General features: G+C 31.4%; 1 protein-coding gene across 1 annotated transcript in view; it reads left to right on the top strand.

Annotated features, from left to right (window-relative positions):
- LOC110457018 (protein C-ets-2-like) overlaps nucleotides 1-17,081 on the top strand; it is a 61,056-nt gene that overhangs the window by 708 nt on the left and 43,267 nt on the right. The window lies entirely within an intron of this gene.

The following is a 17,081-nucleotide window of genomic DNA, read 5'->3' as shown; positions in this document are numbered from 1 at the left end:
TACTGATGTCCTAATACCACGAAATAGACTGATAAATTAAGCTACTGATGTCCTAATAGCACGAAATATCCTGATAAAGTAAGATACTGATGTCCTTATACCACTAAATATCCAGATAATGTAAGATACTGATGTCCTTATACCACGAAATATCCTGATAAAGTAAGATACTGATGTCCTAATACCACGAAATATCCTGATAAAGTAAGATACTGATGTCCTAATACCACGAAATATCCTGATAAAGTAAGATACTGATGTCCTTATACCACGAAATATCCTGATAAAGTAAGATACTGATGTCCTTATACCACGAAATATCCAGATAATGTAAGATACTGATGTCCTTATACCACGAAATATCCAGATAAAGTAAGATACTGATGTCCTAATACCACGAAATATCCTGATAAAGTAAGATACTGATGTCCCAATACCACGAAATATCCTGATAAAGTAAGATACTGATGTCCTTATACCACGAAATATACTGATAAATTAAGATACTGATGTCCTAATAGCACGAAATATCCTGATAAAGTAAGATACTGATGTCCTTATACCACTAAATATCCAGATAATGTAAGATACTGATGTCCCAATACCACGAAATATCCTGATAAAGTAAGATACCGATATCATAATACCACGAAATATCCTGATAAAGTAAGATACCGATATCATAATACCACGAAATATCCTGATAAAGTAAGATATCGATGTCCTATAACCACGAAATATCCTGATAAAGCAAGACACTGATGTCCTAATACCGCGAAATATCCAGATAATGAAGATACCGATGTCCTAATACCACTAAATATCCAGATAATGTAAGATACCGATGTCCCAATACCACGAAATATCCTGATAAAGTAAGATACTGATGTCCTAATAGCACGAAATATCCAGTTAAATTAAGACACTGATGTCCTTATACCACGAAATATCCAGATAATGTAGGATACCGATGTCCCAATACCACGAAATATCCATATAATGTAAGATATCGATGTCCCAATACCACGAAATATCCTGATAAAGTAAGATACTGGTGTCCTAATATCACAAAATATACTGATAAAGTAAGATACTGATGTCCTAATACCACAAAATATCCTGATAAAGAAAGATACCGATGTCCTAATACCACGAAATATCCTGATAAAGTAAGATACCGATGTCCTATTACCACGAAATATCCTGATAAAGTAAGATACTGATGTCCTACTACCGCGAAATATCCTGATAAAGCAAGATACCGATGTCCTAATACCACGAAATATACTGATAAAGTAAGATACTGATTCATAATACCACGAAATATACTGATAAAGTAAGATACCGATGTCCTAATACCACGAAATATACTGATAAATAAGATACTAATGTCCTTATACCGCGAAATATACTGATAAAGTAAGATACCGATGTCCTAATACCACGAAATATACTGATAAAGTAAGATACTGATGTCCTTATACCGCGAAATATACTGATACAGTAAGATTCTGATGTCATAATACCACGAAATATACTGATAAAGTAAGATACTGATGTCATAATACCACGAAATATACTGATAAAGTAAGATACCGATGTCCTAATACCACGAAATATACTGATAAAGTAAGATACTGATGTCCTTATACCGCGAAATATACTGATAAAGTAAGATACTGATGTCATAATACCACGAAATATACTGATAAAGTAAGATACCGATGTCCTAATACCACGAAATATACTGATAAAGTAAGATACTGATGTCCTTATACCGCGAAATATACTGATAAAGTAAGATACTGATGTCATAATACCACGAAATATACTGATAAAGTAAGATACCGATGTCCTAATACCACGAAATATACTGATAAAGTAAGATACTGATGTCCTTATACCGCGAAATATACTGATAAAGTAAGATACTGATGTCATAATACCACGAAATATACTGATAAAGTAAGATACCGATGTCCTAATACCACGAAATATACTGATAAAGTAAGATTCTGATGTCCTTATACCGCGAAATATACTGATTAAGTAAGATACTGATGTCCTAATACCACAAATTATACTGATAAAGTAAGATACCGATGTCCTAATACTGCGAAATATCCTGATCAAGTGATTATTGCACAGGGATAAAAATACAGTATTGAAATGTTATTAAGGTCGTCTTTACTGGAATGGAACAATATATATCATGTAACAAAAACAAATTTAGACAAAAGAAAGCTTCATTAATTTAGAAATGTGCGTATTATTTTATGTCTTTCATTTCTACTTGGTTGTTATCAGGATTCAGGATTTTGTTTTTTTTGTTTTAATATCATAGCTGCGTACCCTCCCTTCCCTGTAACTTCTTGCAGTTTTAAGGCGACAGAATTACCTCCCCTCCTTTGTAAAACGTTTGTAGGGAGACCTTGTGTGTCACCTGAAACTACAATAATTTAAATCGAGTGTACTTATAAAGTATATTGCCTCTGATTATCAATGGTGTTAACAAATACTATTCGGAAGTCTCCTTATCAGGGCCCTCTCCTTGATCCTAAATGAATCAACTCCGACCAATGGCTAGCTACGCTCCTCACATCTAAATCAATACATATTATGTTACAATATCCTAGATAGTTCCATCTATATGGTTTATAGTTGGCCGAAGATTCTTTGCCGATTTTATCTATCGGCGTTTAATAGATGCAGTATATATTCATTCAATACTGTAACTAATCAATCAAAAGAAATAAAGTTTGTCATGATTTCGTAAGAGGATAATATCTAGCAGAGCACGTGATGGTAAGATTAGCATACCACGGCGAAAAACAATGCTACTAATTTATTTAAAGTAGTGTTGATGCACAAAAGGAGTTGATAATGTGTTTGTTGACTTGTTTTTGATGACGGTGTCAATCAGCGGTACCCGTTTGATTTACAAGACATATATTTGTTCGGTTTTATCTAGCAATATTTCGTTTAAAAAAAAAACACACTTAAACTGTGAGTGATCCGATCGAAAGTCTGACGTCGAGCTTTACATGGACATTAAATTGCATTATTCCGTTACATTGTAGATATTACCATTCTTCAAATTATCCGAAAACAGAACAAACATGAAAGGTCGAGACTTGTACATATATAATAATAAGCACATGTTTAAGGAATTTGGACAATTTTTGAGTATACCACATCTTCCCAAAGAAATAAATTATTATACCAAAGCTAGTGGTAACACATTTCATAAACCTAATAATACCTACGTCTCCTTTAAACATGAAACAATGTTCCGTATATTACAAGCTAAAGTATCTAGTTTTATTCCGTATATTACATGCTAAAGTATCTAGTGTTATTCCGTACATTACAAGCTAACGTATCTAGTTTTATTCCGTACATTATAAGCTAAAGTATATAGTTTTCTTCCGTATATTACAAGCTAAAGTATTTAGTTTTATTCCGTATATTACAAACTAAAGTATCTAGTTTTATTCCGTATAATACAAGCTAACGTATCTATGTTTATTCCGTACATTACAAGCTAACGTATCTAGTTTTATTCCGTACATTATAAGCTAAAGTATATAGTTTTCCTCCGTATATTACAAGCTAAAGTATTTAGTTTCATTCCCTATATTACAAGCTAACGTATCTAGTTTTATTACATTACAAGCTCAAGTATCTAGTTTTATTACGTACATTACAAGCTAAAGAATATAGTTTATTCCTTATATTACAAGCTAAAGTATCTAGTTTTATTCGGTACATTACAAGCTAAAGTATATAGTTTTCCTCCGTATATTACAAGCTAAAGTATTTAGTTTTATTCCGTATATTACAAGCTAAAGTATTTAGTTTTATTCCGTACATTACAAGAAAAAGTATCTAGTTTTATTCCGTATATTACAGTCTAAAGTATCTAGTTTTATTCCGTACATTACAAGCTAAAGTATATAGTTTTCTTCCGTATATTACAAGCTAAAGTATCTAGTTTTATTCCGTATATTACAGGCTAAAGTATCTAGTTTTATTCCGTACATTACAAGCTAAAGTATCTAGTTTTATTCCGTACATTACAAGCTAAAGTATCTAGTTTTATTCCGTACATTACAAGCTAAAGTATCTAGTTTTATTCCGTACATTACAAGCTAAAGTATCTAGTTTTATTCCGTACATTACAAGCTAAAGTATCTAGTTTTATTCCGTACATTACAAGCTAAAGTATCTAGTTTTATTCCGTACATTACAAGCTAAAGTATCTAGTTTTATTCCGTACATTACAAGCTAAAGTATCTAGTTTTATTCCGTACATTACAAGCTAAAGTATCTAGTTTTATTCCGTACATTACAAGCTAAAGTATCTAGTTTTATTCCGTACATTACAAGCTAAAGTATCTAGTTTTATTCCGTACATTACAAGCTAAAGTATCTAGTTTTATTCCGTACATTACAAGCTAAAGTATCTAGTTTTATTCCGTACATTACAAGCTAAAGTATCTAGTTTTATTCCGTACATTACAAGCTAAAGTATCTAGTTTTATTCCGTACATTACAAGCTAAAGTATCTAGTTTTATTCCGTACATTACAAGCTAAAGTATCTAGTTTTATTCCGTACATTACAAGCTAAAGTATCTAGTTTTATTCCGTACATTACAAGCTAAAGTATCTAGTTTTATTCCGTACATTACAAGCTAAAGTATCTAGTTTTATTCCGTACATTACAAGCTAAAGTATCTAGTTTTATTCCGTACATTACAAGCTAAAGTATCTAGTTTTATTCCGTACATTACAAGCTAAAGTATCTAGTTTTATTCCGTACATTACAAGCTAAAGTATCTAGTTTTATTCCGTACATTACAAGCTAAAGTATCTAGTTTTATTCCGTACATTACAAGCTAAAGTATCTAGTTTTATTCCGTACATTACAAGCTAAAGTATCTAGTTTTATTCCGTACATTACAAGCTAAAGTATCTAGTTTTATTCCGTACATTACAAGCTAAAGTATCTAGTTTTATTCCGTACATTACAAGCTAAAGTATCTAGTTTTATTCCGTACATTACAAGCTAAAGTATCTAGTTTTATTCCGTACATTACAAGCTAAAGTATCTAGTTTTATTCCGTACATTACAAGCTAAAGTATCTAGTTTTATTCCGTACATTACAAGCTAAAGTATCTAGTTTTATTCCGTACATTACAAGCTAAAGTATCTAGTTTTATTCCGTACATTACAAGCTAAAGTATCTAGTTTTATTCCGTACATTACAAGCTAAAGTATCTAGTTTTATTCCGTACATTACAAGCTAAAGTATCTAGTTTTATTCCGTACATTACAAGCTAAAGTATCTAGTTTTATTCCGTACATTACAAGCTAAAGTATCTAGTTTTATTCCGTACATTACAAGCTAAAGTATCTAGTTTTATTCCGTACATTACAAGCTAAAGTATCTAGTTTTATTCCGTACATTACAAGCTAAAGTATCTAGTTTTATTCCGTACATTACAAGCTAAAGTATCTAGTTTTATTCCGTACATTACAAGCTAAAGTATCTAGTTTTATTCCGTACATTACAAGCTAAAGTATCTAGTTTTATTCCGTACATTACAAGCTAAAGTATCTAGTTTTATTCCGTACATTACAAGCTAAAGTATCTAGTTTTATTCCGTACATTACAAGCTAAAGTATCTAGTTTTATTCCGTACATTACAAGCTAAAGTATCTAGTTTTATTCCGTACATTACAAGCTAAAGTATCTAGTTTTATTCCGTACATTACAAGCTAAAGTATCTAGTTTTATTCCGTACATTACAAGCTAAAGTATCTAGTTTTATTCCGTACATTACAAGCTAAAGTATCTAGTTTTATTCCGTACATTACAAGCTAAAGTATCTAGTTTTATTCCGTACATTACAAGCTAAAGTATCTAGTTTTATTCCGTACATTACAAGCTAAAGTATCTAGTTTTATTCCGTACATTACAAGCTAAAGTATCTAGTTTTATTCCGTACATTACAAGCTAAAGTATCTAGTTTTATTCCGTACATTACAAGCTAAAGTATCTAGTTTTATTCCGTACATTACAAGCTAAAGTATCTAGTTTTATTCCGTACATTACAAGCTAAAGTATCTAGTTTTATTCCGTACATTACAAGCTAAAGTATCTAGTTTTATTCCGTACATTACAAGCTAAAGTATCTAGTTTTATTCCGTACATTACAAGCTAAAGTATCTAGTTTTATTCCGTACATTACAAGCTAAAGTATCTAGTTTTATTCCGTACATTACAAGCTAAAGTATCTAGTTTTATTCCGTACATTACAAGCTAAAGTATCTAGTTTTATTCCGTACATTACAAGCTAAAGTATCTAGTTTTATTCCGTACATTACAAGCTAAAGTATCTAGTTTTATTCCGTACATTACAAGCTAAAGTATCTAGTTTTATTCCGTACATTACAAGCTAAAGTATCTAGTTTTATTCCGTACATTACAAGCTAAAGTATCTAGTTTTATTCCGTACATTACAAGCTAAAGTATCTAGTTTTATTCCGTACATTACAAGCTAAAGTATCTAGTTTTATTCCGTACATTACAAGCTAAAGTATCTAGTTTTATTCCGTACATTACAAGCTAAAGTATCTAGTTTTATTCCGTACATTACAAGCTAAAGTATCTAGTTTTATTCCGTACATTACAAGCTAAAGTATCTAGTTTTATTCCGTACATTACAAGCTAAAGTATCTAGTTTTATTCCGTACATTACAAGCTAAAGTATCTAGTTTTATTCCGTACATTACAAGCTAAAGTATCTAGTTTTATTCCGTACATTACAAGCTAAAGTATCTAGTTTTATTCCGTACATTACAAGCTAAAGTATCTAGTTTTATTCCGTACATTACAAGCTAAAGTATCTAGTTTTATTCCGTACATTACAAGCTAAAGTATCTAGTTTTATTCCGTACATTACAAGCTAAAGTATCTAGTTTTATTCCGTACATTACAAGCTAAAGTATCTAGTTTTATTCCGTACATTACAAGCTAAAGTATCTAGTTTTATTCCGTACATTACAAGCTAAAGTATCTAGTTTTATTCCGTACATTACAAGCTAAAGTATCTAGTTTTATTCCGTACATTACAAGCTAAAGTATCTAGTTTTATTCCGTACATTACAAGCTAAAGTATCTAGTTTTATTCCGTACATTACAAGCTAAAGTATCTAGTTTTATTCCGTACATTACAAGCTAAAGTATCTAGTTTTATTCCGTACATTACAAGCTAAAGTATCTAGTTTTATTCCGTACATTACAAGCTAAAGTATCTAGTTTTATTCCGTACATTACAAGCTAAAGTATCTAGTTTTATTCCGTACATTACAAGCTAAAGTATCTAGTTTTATTCCGTACATTACAAGCTAAAGTATCTAGTTTTATTCCGTACATTACAAGCTAAAGTATCTAGTTTTATTCCGTACATTACAAGCTAAAGTATCTAGTTTTATTCCGTACATTACAAGCTAAAGTATCTAGTTTTATTCCGTACATTACAAGCTAAAGTATCTAGTTTTATTCCGTACATTACAAGCTAAAGTATCTAGTTTTATTCCGTACATTACAAGCTAAAGTATCTAGTTTTATTCCGTACATTACAAGCTAAAGTATCTAGTTTTATTCCGTACATTACAAGCTAAAGTATCTAGTTTTATTCCGTACATTACAAGCTAAAGTATCTAGTTTTATTCCGTACATTACAAGCTAAAGTATCTAGTTTTATTCCGTACATTACAAGCTAAAGTATCTAGTTTTATTCCGTACATTACAAGCTAAAGTATCTAGTTTTATTCCGTACATTACAAGCTAAAGTATCTAGTTTTATTCCGTACATTACAAGCTAAAGTATCTAGTTTTATTCCGTACATTACAAGCTAAAGTATCTAGTTTTATTCCGTACATTACAAGCTAAAGTATCTAGTTTTATTCCGTACATTACAAGCTAAAGTATCTAGTTTTATTCCGTACATTACAAGCTAAAGTATCTAGTTTTATTCCGTACATTACAAGCTAAAGTATCTAGTTTTATTCCGTACATTACAAGCTAAAGTATCTAGTTTTATTCCGTACATTACAAGCTAAAGTATCTAGTTTTATTCCGTACATTACAAGCTAAAGTATCTAGTTTTATTCCGTACATTACAAGCTAAAGTATCTAGTTTTATTCCGTACATTACAAGCTAAAGTATCTAGTTTTATTCCGTACATTACAAGCTAAAGTATCTAGTTTTATTCCGTACATTACAAGCTAAAGTATCTAGTTTTATTCCGTACATTACAAGCTAAAGTATCTAGTTTTATTCCGTACATTACAAGCTAAAGTATCTAGTTTTATTCCGTACATTACAAGCTAAAGTATCTAGTTTTATTCCGTACATTACAAGCTAAAGTATCTAGTTTTATTCCGTACATTACAAGCTAAAGTATCTAGTTTTATTCCGTACATTACAAGCTAAAGTATCTAGTTTTATTCCGTACATTACAAGCTAAAGTATCTAGTTTTATTCCGTACATTACAAGCTAAAGTATCTAGTTTTATTCCGTACATTACAAGCTAAAGTATCTAGTTTTATTCCGTACATTACAAGCTAAAGTATCTAGTTTTATTCCGTACATTACAAGCTAAAGTATCTAGTTTTATTCCGTACATTACAAGCTAAAGTATCTAGTTTTATTCCGTACATTACAAGCTAAAGTATCTAGTTTTATTCCGTACATTACAAGCTAAAGTATCTAGTTTTATTCCGTACATCATTAGCTAAAGTATCTAGTTTTATTCCGTACATTACAAGCTAAAGTATTTAGTTTTATTCCGTATATTACAAGCTAAAGTATTTAGTTTTATTCCTTACATTACAAGCTAAAGTATCTAGTTTTATTCCGTACATTTCAACTAAAGTATCTAGTTTTATTCCGTACATTACAACTAAAGTATCTAGTTATATTCCGTACATCATTAGCTTAAGTATCTAGTTATATTCCCTACATCATTAGCTAAAGTATCTAGTTTTATTCCGTACATTACAAGCTAAAGTATCTAGTTTTATTCCCTATATTACAATCTAAAGTATCTAGTTTTATTCCGTACATTTTAAGCTAAAGTATCTAGTTTTATTCCGTATATTACAAGCTAAAGTATCTAGTTTTTTCCGTACATTACAAGCTTAAGTATCTAGTTTTATTCCGTACATTACAAGCTAAAGTATCTAGTTTTATTCCGTACATTACAAGCTTAAATATTTAGTTTTATTCCGTACATTACAAGCTAAAGTATCTAGTTTTATTCCATACATGATTAGGTAAAGTATCTAGTTTTATTCCGTACATTACAAGCTCTATCTACATTTACAACTAGCGAGAAATATGATATTTGGAAGAAATTTGTATTGGAAGTTGTTAATTGAGAAATGTGTTAATAGTTGAATTATCTATTTTAAGAGAGGTGTTCCTGGAACCCGTCGGCGAAGGAGTAATATGAGATGCTGTTTGTAACATTTCGTTGATTATTCATCGAGTCATCGCCATAGGTCGTCCCATTGGATAAATGAAATAGACAGTATTTGCCTTTTTTGTCGTTTAGTTCTGTTAGGAAAGACATTCAATGTTTATCAAATATCTTGTGTTTTGGTCAGCATATTAGTTTGCATTTTAAGTAGAGGAGGGGATATGTAAATGATGGTTCAGTTAATTTACAAATTATAATTTTATCAAAATAGTAGCGTTACCCATAATGTAGGCCACGTGTCATTAAACTAACAAAGGTACCATGTCTGTATCACGTGTGAAGTGTACTAACACGTGCTGATTACACCTGTAATGATTTCCTTATGTTTCTAATGTTTCCCTGATGAAACCTTGGATGACGTACTGGATTCGCATTTTTCATAAGAAACGTAAACAATATCATGTTGACATTTCACAAACACAACCAGTGAATCATCACGGAAAAATATCAAAAACTAGATAAAGCTCCTTTCGTACAACATAATTCTATCATGTCTTCTTTGAAACAAGAAAACAGTATACAGCTTCCCTGAGCCAACCTCACATACATACTCCGGTGTGTTAGTTAGAGTACATGATTTCTCCTTTTTTCTTTTGGTATCTCAGCGGTTCCTGTTTTATTTTACATTATACTTTTGTCCGTGTGTGTTAACACAAATAAGAAACATATCTGTTGATTTATATATACATAAATATTATTATTCATGAAATAAATCTCATTGCTTTAATCTTATTATCAAAAATGTACTTCTTATTTTTATTCATATATTTTTCATTAGTTATTTTAAATTTACATGTTTTTATTAAACTCTTGAGTATATGGCTAAATATAATTTCCAGGAAAAACAATCAACTAATTTGTTGGTAAGTTTTAAGAATTACATTTCTTGCAATATCTTACCAGATAATATTATTTAATACGACCATCCAACAATGACTTGTATAACATTGTTTATGTGTTCAAGCCACATTTATTTAGATCAATATTGTTTTATAAAATCAGGAAATATCTTGTCAGATAAAGAAACATGCTTTTGTAATTAAACTAAAATTGATTAAATTGTACTCATTAAACAAGACAATATTGCTTGTTTTTTTATAATATGGTCGAAACCTACCCAAAGATATTGTTAGGATAGTCATGCCTAATTTGCCAGGACCATATTGTTTTATAATTTAAGAATACATCATTTCAAAGTAGTATTAAACGTTTCGTTATGTGCTAACATTAACCGGATATTGTTGTACTGCTTTAACAAGAAAAATGAGTTAAGTACGTACTACACATGTACTATACTCAGACACATTTACTCTGATACATGTAACATTACAGGGAAAACTGTACCAGAGGGAAAATGCTTTGTTTGGCATTTCCCTTACACCTGTATATGTCATCTTGAGGAAGCACGTCTACATAAACCGCCATTACCACGTACACATATATAACTACACTTACATAGAATTACAAATACATCCTTAGTACTCGCATGTTTAACGAGCACATCATATTCTTAAAAGCTGTTCTGTGGTAGTTTAAGTAAACATTGACCTACCTACTGCATACGAACTGTGTACAGATAGTTTGGTTAACACGGGTAATACGTTACACACGGGAGTCATCAGATGTTATATTTCACACCAGGGCCCAGTTGTTCAAACGATGATTAGCTTAATCACTGTTTAACGACATTTTGAACCTTTTATAATTTCGTCAATATACAAGGTAAAAACTCGTAATTTTACATGTAAATTAAATCTACTAAATACTGGATATCTGGACAGTTTTAACTCGGTCAATGGTTGTGTTTCAAAGATACACATACATTGAAATTTGCGGTAATCACTGATTAAGCTAATCGCCCTTTGATCAGAAATAGTGTTTTATTTAGTTATGCCAAATTTGTCCAGAACTGATCCTTTTATAATCACGTTGTATTTAAAAGGAAATTATTATTATCGATAATCATGTCACATTTATTTACACTATATTGTTTTACAAATTGAGGAAACATATTAGCAGATAATATTATATGTTTTGTGATCATGATAAGATTACCAAGGGACTGCTATACCCATTTATATTGTGTTGCCACATTTATCTATAATTTGGTTTGCATAATCATGTCATATTTGATTGGAAAATAGTATATGTATTTAATCAATCAAACACATTTGTGTAGAAAATATAGTTTAATATAAGTATTTTAAATATTTAGCTAGGTAATATTGTTTTATTTCATAATATAACATTTAGGTTTATAAAATATATATAGTAGTTATTTAGTCTGTCCGTTGACTTCTTTTTAAAAAAGTATCGTAAATGCCTTTTCATTTCACTGTGAGAAGGAAACACGAGTGCGAAGGTTTCGTTTTAGTAAGGATGTTCTGATCTGAAATAAAATCAATTAAGTTTAACCTTCTAAATGTGCCATGCACATAACATTCTTATACACTATCAAATAATTTTGTCAATTCATATTAAACCCAACTACAATCAGAGAAAGTAATACTAATAACATGAATTCATGGAGATTTTGCAAGAAAGTTGTAATATGTTAAGATTTTTTACTGTTGCCATTCCTGTAATCATGTCAAAATCCCCTCCTCTGTATAGTTCTCTTTCTCGACCCTCCTCTGTATAGTTCTCTTTCTCGAACCTCCTCTGTATAGTTCTCTTTCTCGAACCTCCTCTGCCTTCATCTTGACCTACCATACTATACCTCATATTTCTCTTTCTTCACCCTCGTCTATCAACATCTTGCCTTTCCATCAGATACCCTCATATTTATCTTTCTAAATCTTCCTCTGACTACCTCCTCTATGTACATTTTGCCCTGCCAATTTTTTGCCCCCATATATATCTTTCTACATCCTCCTCTGTTCATCTTGCCTTTCTATCATATACCCTCATATTTTTTTCTACATCCTCATTCTACATCTAGACATGCTATCATACGCCTCATATTTATCATTCTGTATCCTCCTCTGTTTATACGTCTAGACCTGCTATCATACGCCTCATATTTATCTTTCTGTATCCTCCTCTGTTTACATCCTGACCTGCTATCATATGCTCTCATATTTATCTTTCTGTACTCCCGTTTAAACACCTTCCTAAGATGTCACCTATACACCATTCATCACTTTTTCGATAACAATCATCTCTTTAATTTTACAACAGGACATGGTATCGTGACCTGTCCTACACTCTAGAGGATATAGTTATTTAAGGAACTATGACTTACTTCTGTTGTCCCCCCCCCCCCCCCCCCCCCCGGACGATTTAATAAAAAAAGACAGACAATTACATAACATTTCCAAGACCTAAGAAAATTCCGCAAGTCAACAATGCGACTCGTAGTCAATTTAGCAGGAAGGAATGTGGGCGGAGGCGTGCAGTGAGGTCAAATTATGATGGAAATACCCCCTGAAACATCCAAGATCAGCCATTGAACTTTTAAAACATCCTATAACCAACAGTCATTATTGAACCGTGAACATCAGTATATTTGACCCAGCACTTAGCCAGGTTCCTCTAGTTGATGAATACAGTTACCTCTTTACTCACCGGGTTTTATTTGCGGTTGTGAAAAAAACTAGATCTCGCTAATGCGGCAAGTTTTGTAATTTTGAAAAGAACGATTTTATTGAGCCATCAACTTAATAATCTGCTATGCGCGAAAGTATTCTACGATATTATTCACAAAATAATACTAATATATAACATTTGATATAGCGCCCTATTTAGCTAGAATAAGCCACTCAGAAGCGCGTAAAAGCGTCTAAGCAAGGGACCAAATATAGACATATTTGACCCACTAAATCTAACTGAGGGACAACAAAGAGATCAAAGTACACTGGTATTAAAATAGCATACACTCTTAAAGTACTCTACCAAGAATATCAAGCTGTTAACATCAGCTACACTCTCAAACTGAAAATGGGACAAAAATAAAAATAAATAAACAATCTACCATCTTATCTAAGCCAGAGACCAAAAGAAAAAAAGGATCAAAATATATAAATGATTTACCATCTCATAGTAACAAGGGAAAAACGAAATCAACGTGATCCTTTTGCACAACTCAGTTAAAGAATGTTAAAGAATGGAAAAACATATGTAAATATAATATTTGTATAGAAGTAAAACAAATGGTGACATTATCATAATACAATAAAGATGTATTCGTGAACAATAATACACGAACCAATGATAAATGCAATAACTAATTGTGTATTACCAAAAGACGAAATGCACGTGAAAACTTTGAATATAAAATGTACGTGTAAATTTAGATATAAAATTTGTATGTAAATTCAACAATCAAATTGAACGCGTTCACCCCTAATATAAAACATGTACCTGTAAACTTTAAATACAACGTGAAAATTACCAGATACAAATGAACACCCAAAATCCAAAATGTTCATGAAAAGTTCCTGTTGGACATAGACACAAAATAAACATGTAAACTCTAAATGCAAAATTTTCGTGTGAACCCTTAATGAAAATTTGTAATGTTTGTGTGAGCTCTAAATGAATTTTTTTAATGTTTGTGTGAGCTCTAAATGAAAATTTGTAATGTTCGTGTGAGCTCTAAATGAAAACTTTTCATGTTCGTGTGAACTCTAAATGCGAAAAGGTTTGTGTAAGCTCTACATAAGAAATGTACGTGTACATCCTAAATAGGTAATGTAGGTGTAATTATACATATGAAATATACGTGTACATCGTAAACAAAATATGTTAGTGTGAACTTGCAGGTTATAATTATCTCGTCAGCACGGAACTTTAAATCACAACCTAAAGGAATATTTTGTCATTAACCCATCATTTGTCCAATCTTCTTGACGATTAAGATACTGTATCCTATCCAGTGCATGATGCTTATGCGATACGATTACATTATCTTTTGAAATAATGCGATATATATTGGAGACAGAAATAATTATTTCAGGACACGTTATTTACGACATTAAGTTTATTAACACCATGTGCTGATGCTACAACGAGTGATACATACTTAGTTACAAATGTATTTACAGAAGTAGCATTGATACTATCCTGTTAATGTATCGGTAATAATAGGTACCTGTAGTTTCATGTAGTGAACTGGGAATAATATCCAGTACTTACATGTATTATAATAATAAATACCCGTAGTTAAAATATGGTTTTATTCATGAATACATACATAAGCATGTCACATACAAGCCTCATTTAATAATTGTTATTTATATTTGATAATTGAAATGTGAGATATTTCATATTTTACAGTTACACTTGTATCGTGAAATAACGTCTTACGTGGAATGTTGTTCGGACCGGAAAGGTTACATAACACGTACCGAGAAACACTAGTATTCCTTGTATACGGGGATGTATGGGTATCTAACTAGCTAGTAAGAGCTGAATGTGATTTACATAAAATCTGGTTGAGGCTCGTACAATACAGGTGGAACTAAAGTAACCTTCACACAATGGGCGATCTCTGTTAATGTCAGTTATCTATGGTACAAGTATAGTTATATCATCTATAGTTGTTAATAAAATATGATAACTGCAGGTATTTGTATATTAATAAATTCATTAATTGAACCTATATATATATATTTATTATATGTATATGATACATATTAAATTGTACCCTATGCCAAGGGTTGGGCTTTCCTGATCGGTCCCTATTAAAACAAGTTGGCCTTTCACATATTTCAACTAGTTCACACATCTTTGATATCACTGCAGGCTGTTTTCTTTGTATGATATGAAGGTCGATGTTTTTTATTAGGCAGAAGACGCCTACTATTCTGGAATGCATGGTCTTATATTGTTTGTAATCTTTCCAGCGCTTAAGTGTTTCACGTAAAGTTTTCCTTTGTCCGTACTTTTACTGCTCTGTCAATTTTGAGTTCAAAACGTTTTGTTGTCATTCTTTATATTCTTGTCTTTTTAAATCTTAACTACTTCACAGATAGCAGCTTGTTGACATTCCTTAACTGGTCAATATGTTTTATCGAGTTTGTGATTTAACCATGTTACATATAACCTCAGCTACACACATCTTAACCTCAGCTACACACATCTTTGAAATAGCTTCGATATAGTTAACCTTATTCTGATATTCTAATTAGTTCGCGTTTTTACTAGTTAAGTATTTAACATTTTCATCTTTTTTACTTGTTTGTTGGTATGCATTTTTACGCAAACATTAGTTTTCATATTTCATCTAAGTGACAACCTTTGGCTACTAGCTGCTCGGATCAAGCTTCCGTTTTAGTTTTGTTTTTGCATTACAATTATTTTTCCTATCTAAGTACAATAAATCGCTTAAAAACGTAAACATAGATCGTGATAACAGTAGGATCACTGGTGGTCAGCCCATATGTACTTAGAGGGAGTATGTTTTACCGTATCAGTTCAATTCCATTTGTATTAAGATTGTAGGTATGCGTGGCCTAACGACTTTTACCTGCACTTTTCTGGAATGCAATTTGTTTGATTGAGGAGATCGTTTTGTGATTATAAAGTGTATCTGTCAGTGCCAAGATGTAAATAAAGCAATAGACAATTACGTCTTTATACATATATATATATATATAAATATGAACTTATTTATAATTTTACTTAAACCTTAACAGTGTAGGCTATGCGGTTGATTAACCTAGTGACAGGTACGTTGTAAATAAATATCATGATGCCACATCACATTATAGGGTCAGAGTATTATGTTCCTGACTAACAATGTAACCAGGCCGGGCTCAAATATATCAACTATCACCAAACCCAACTCAGTGTTATTAGTGTATAACCCATTATTTCTGCCGGTGACCTTTGACTCCTAAATATTTAAATGCCGGATCTGATTTACACCAGCCTTGGGAAGAAGAGGAAGTGTTTACCTGAAGGAATTGTCATCTGAAAGGGAAGAGTTTCACATGTAGGTTGCAATAGTTAATGACCCGAAACCAATGTTTTATATCGCTGGTAGTTTCGCATTCATATTCAGACTGAGAGCCACATTTACGATGGCCGACAAGAGCCTGGCAAAAAGATGTGAATTTTCATATCTTTTTGTACCATGGTACACTTTTATATGGTACACAAAGATATTAAAATTCAAATCTTTGTGTACCATGTAAAAGTGTACCATGGTACATAAAGATATGAAAGCAGAAATAAAATCATCCCGTTGCTTTTGTATCTTTCTGTTCCAAAATAACGGCCGAAAACAGCCATGGTACAGAAACATGTGAAACCATCAGACGTAAAAGTTACCAAGTATGACAAATTACACCCCGATAAGGCTGTCATCACATACAATGAAATGTTATCGCACGGAATGTCTGTTATTTTTATTACACCAAATGAGCTACCAAACTATTACTTACCAGTCATTTAAAATGAAATCAATTATTCAATAAATATCCTTTACCGAATTTTATAAATGTTTTATGTTAAAAAGAAAGTCATTATGGATAATTATTCTAATACTTACATATTTACTGTATTCTATCTGCTTAAACTT

The sequence above is a fragment of the Mizuhopecten yessoensis genome, unplaced genomic scaffold (genome assembly GCF_002113885.1).
Source record: "Mizuhopecten yessoensis strain PY_sf001 unplaced genomic scaffold, ASM211388v2 scaffold1065, whole genome shotgun sequence".
Classification (NCBI taxonomy): Eukaryota; Metazoa; Mollusca; class Bivalvia; order Pectinida; family Pectinidae; genus Mizuhopecten; species Mizuhopecten yessoensis.
This window is presented reverse-complemented; position numbering and strand designations above follow the sequence as displayed.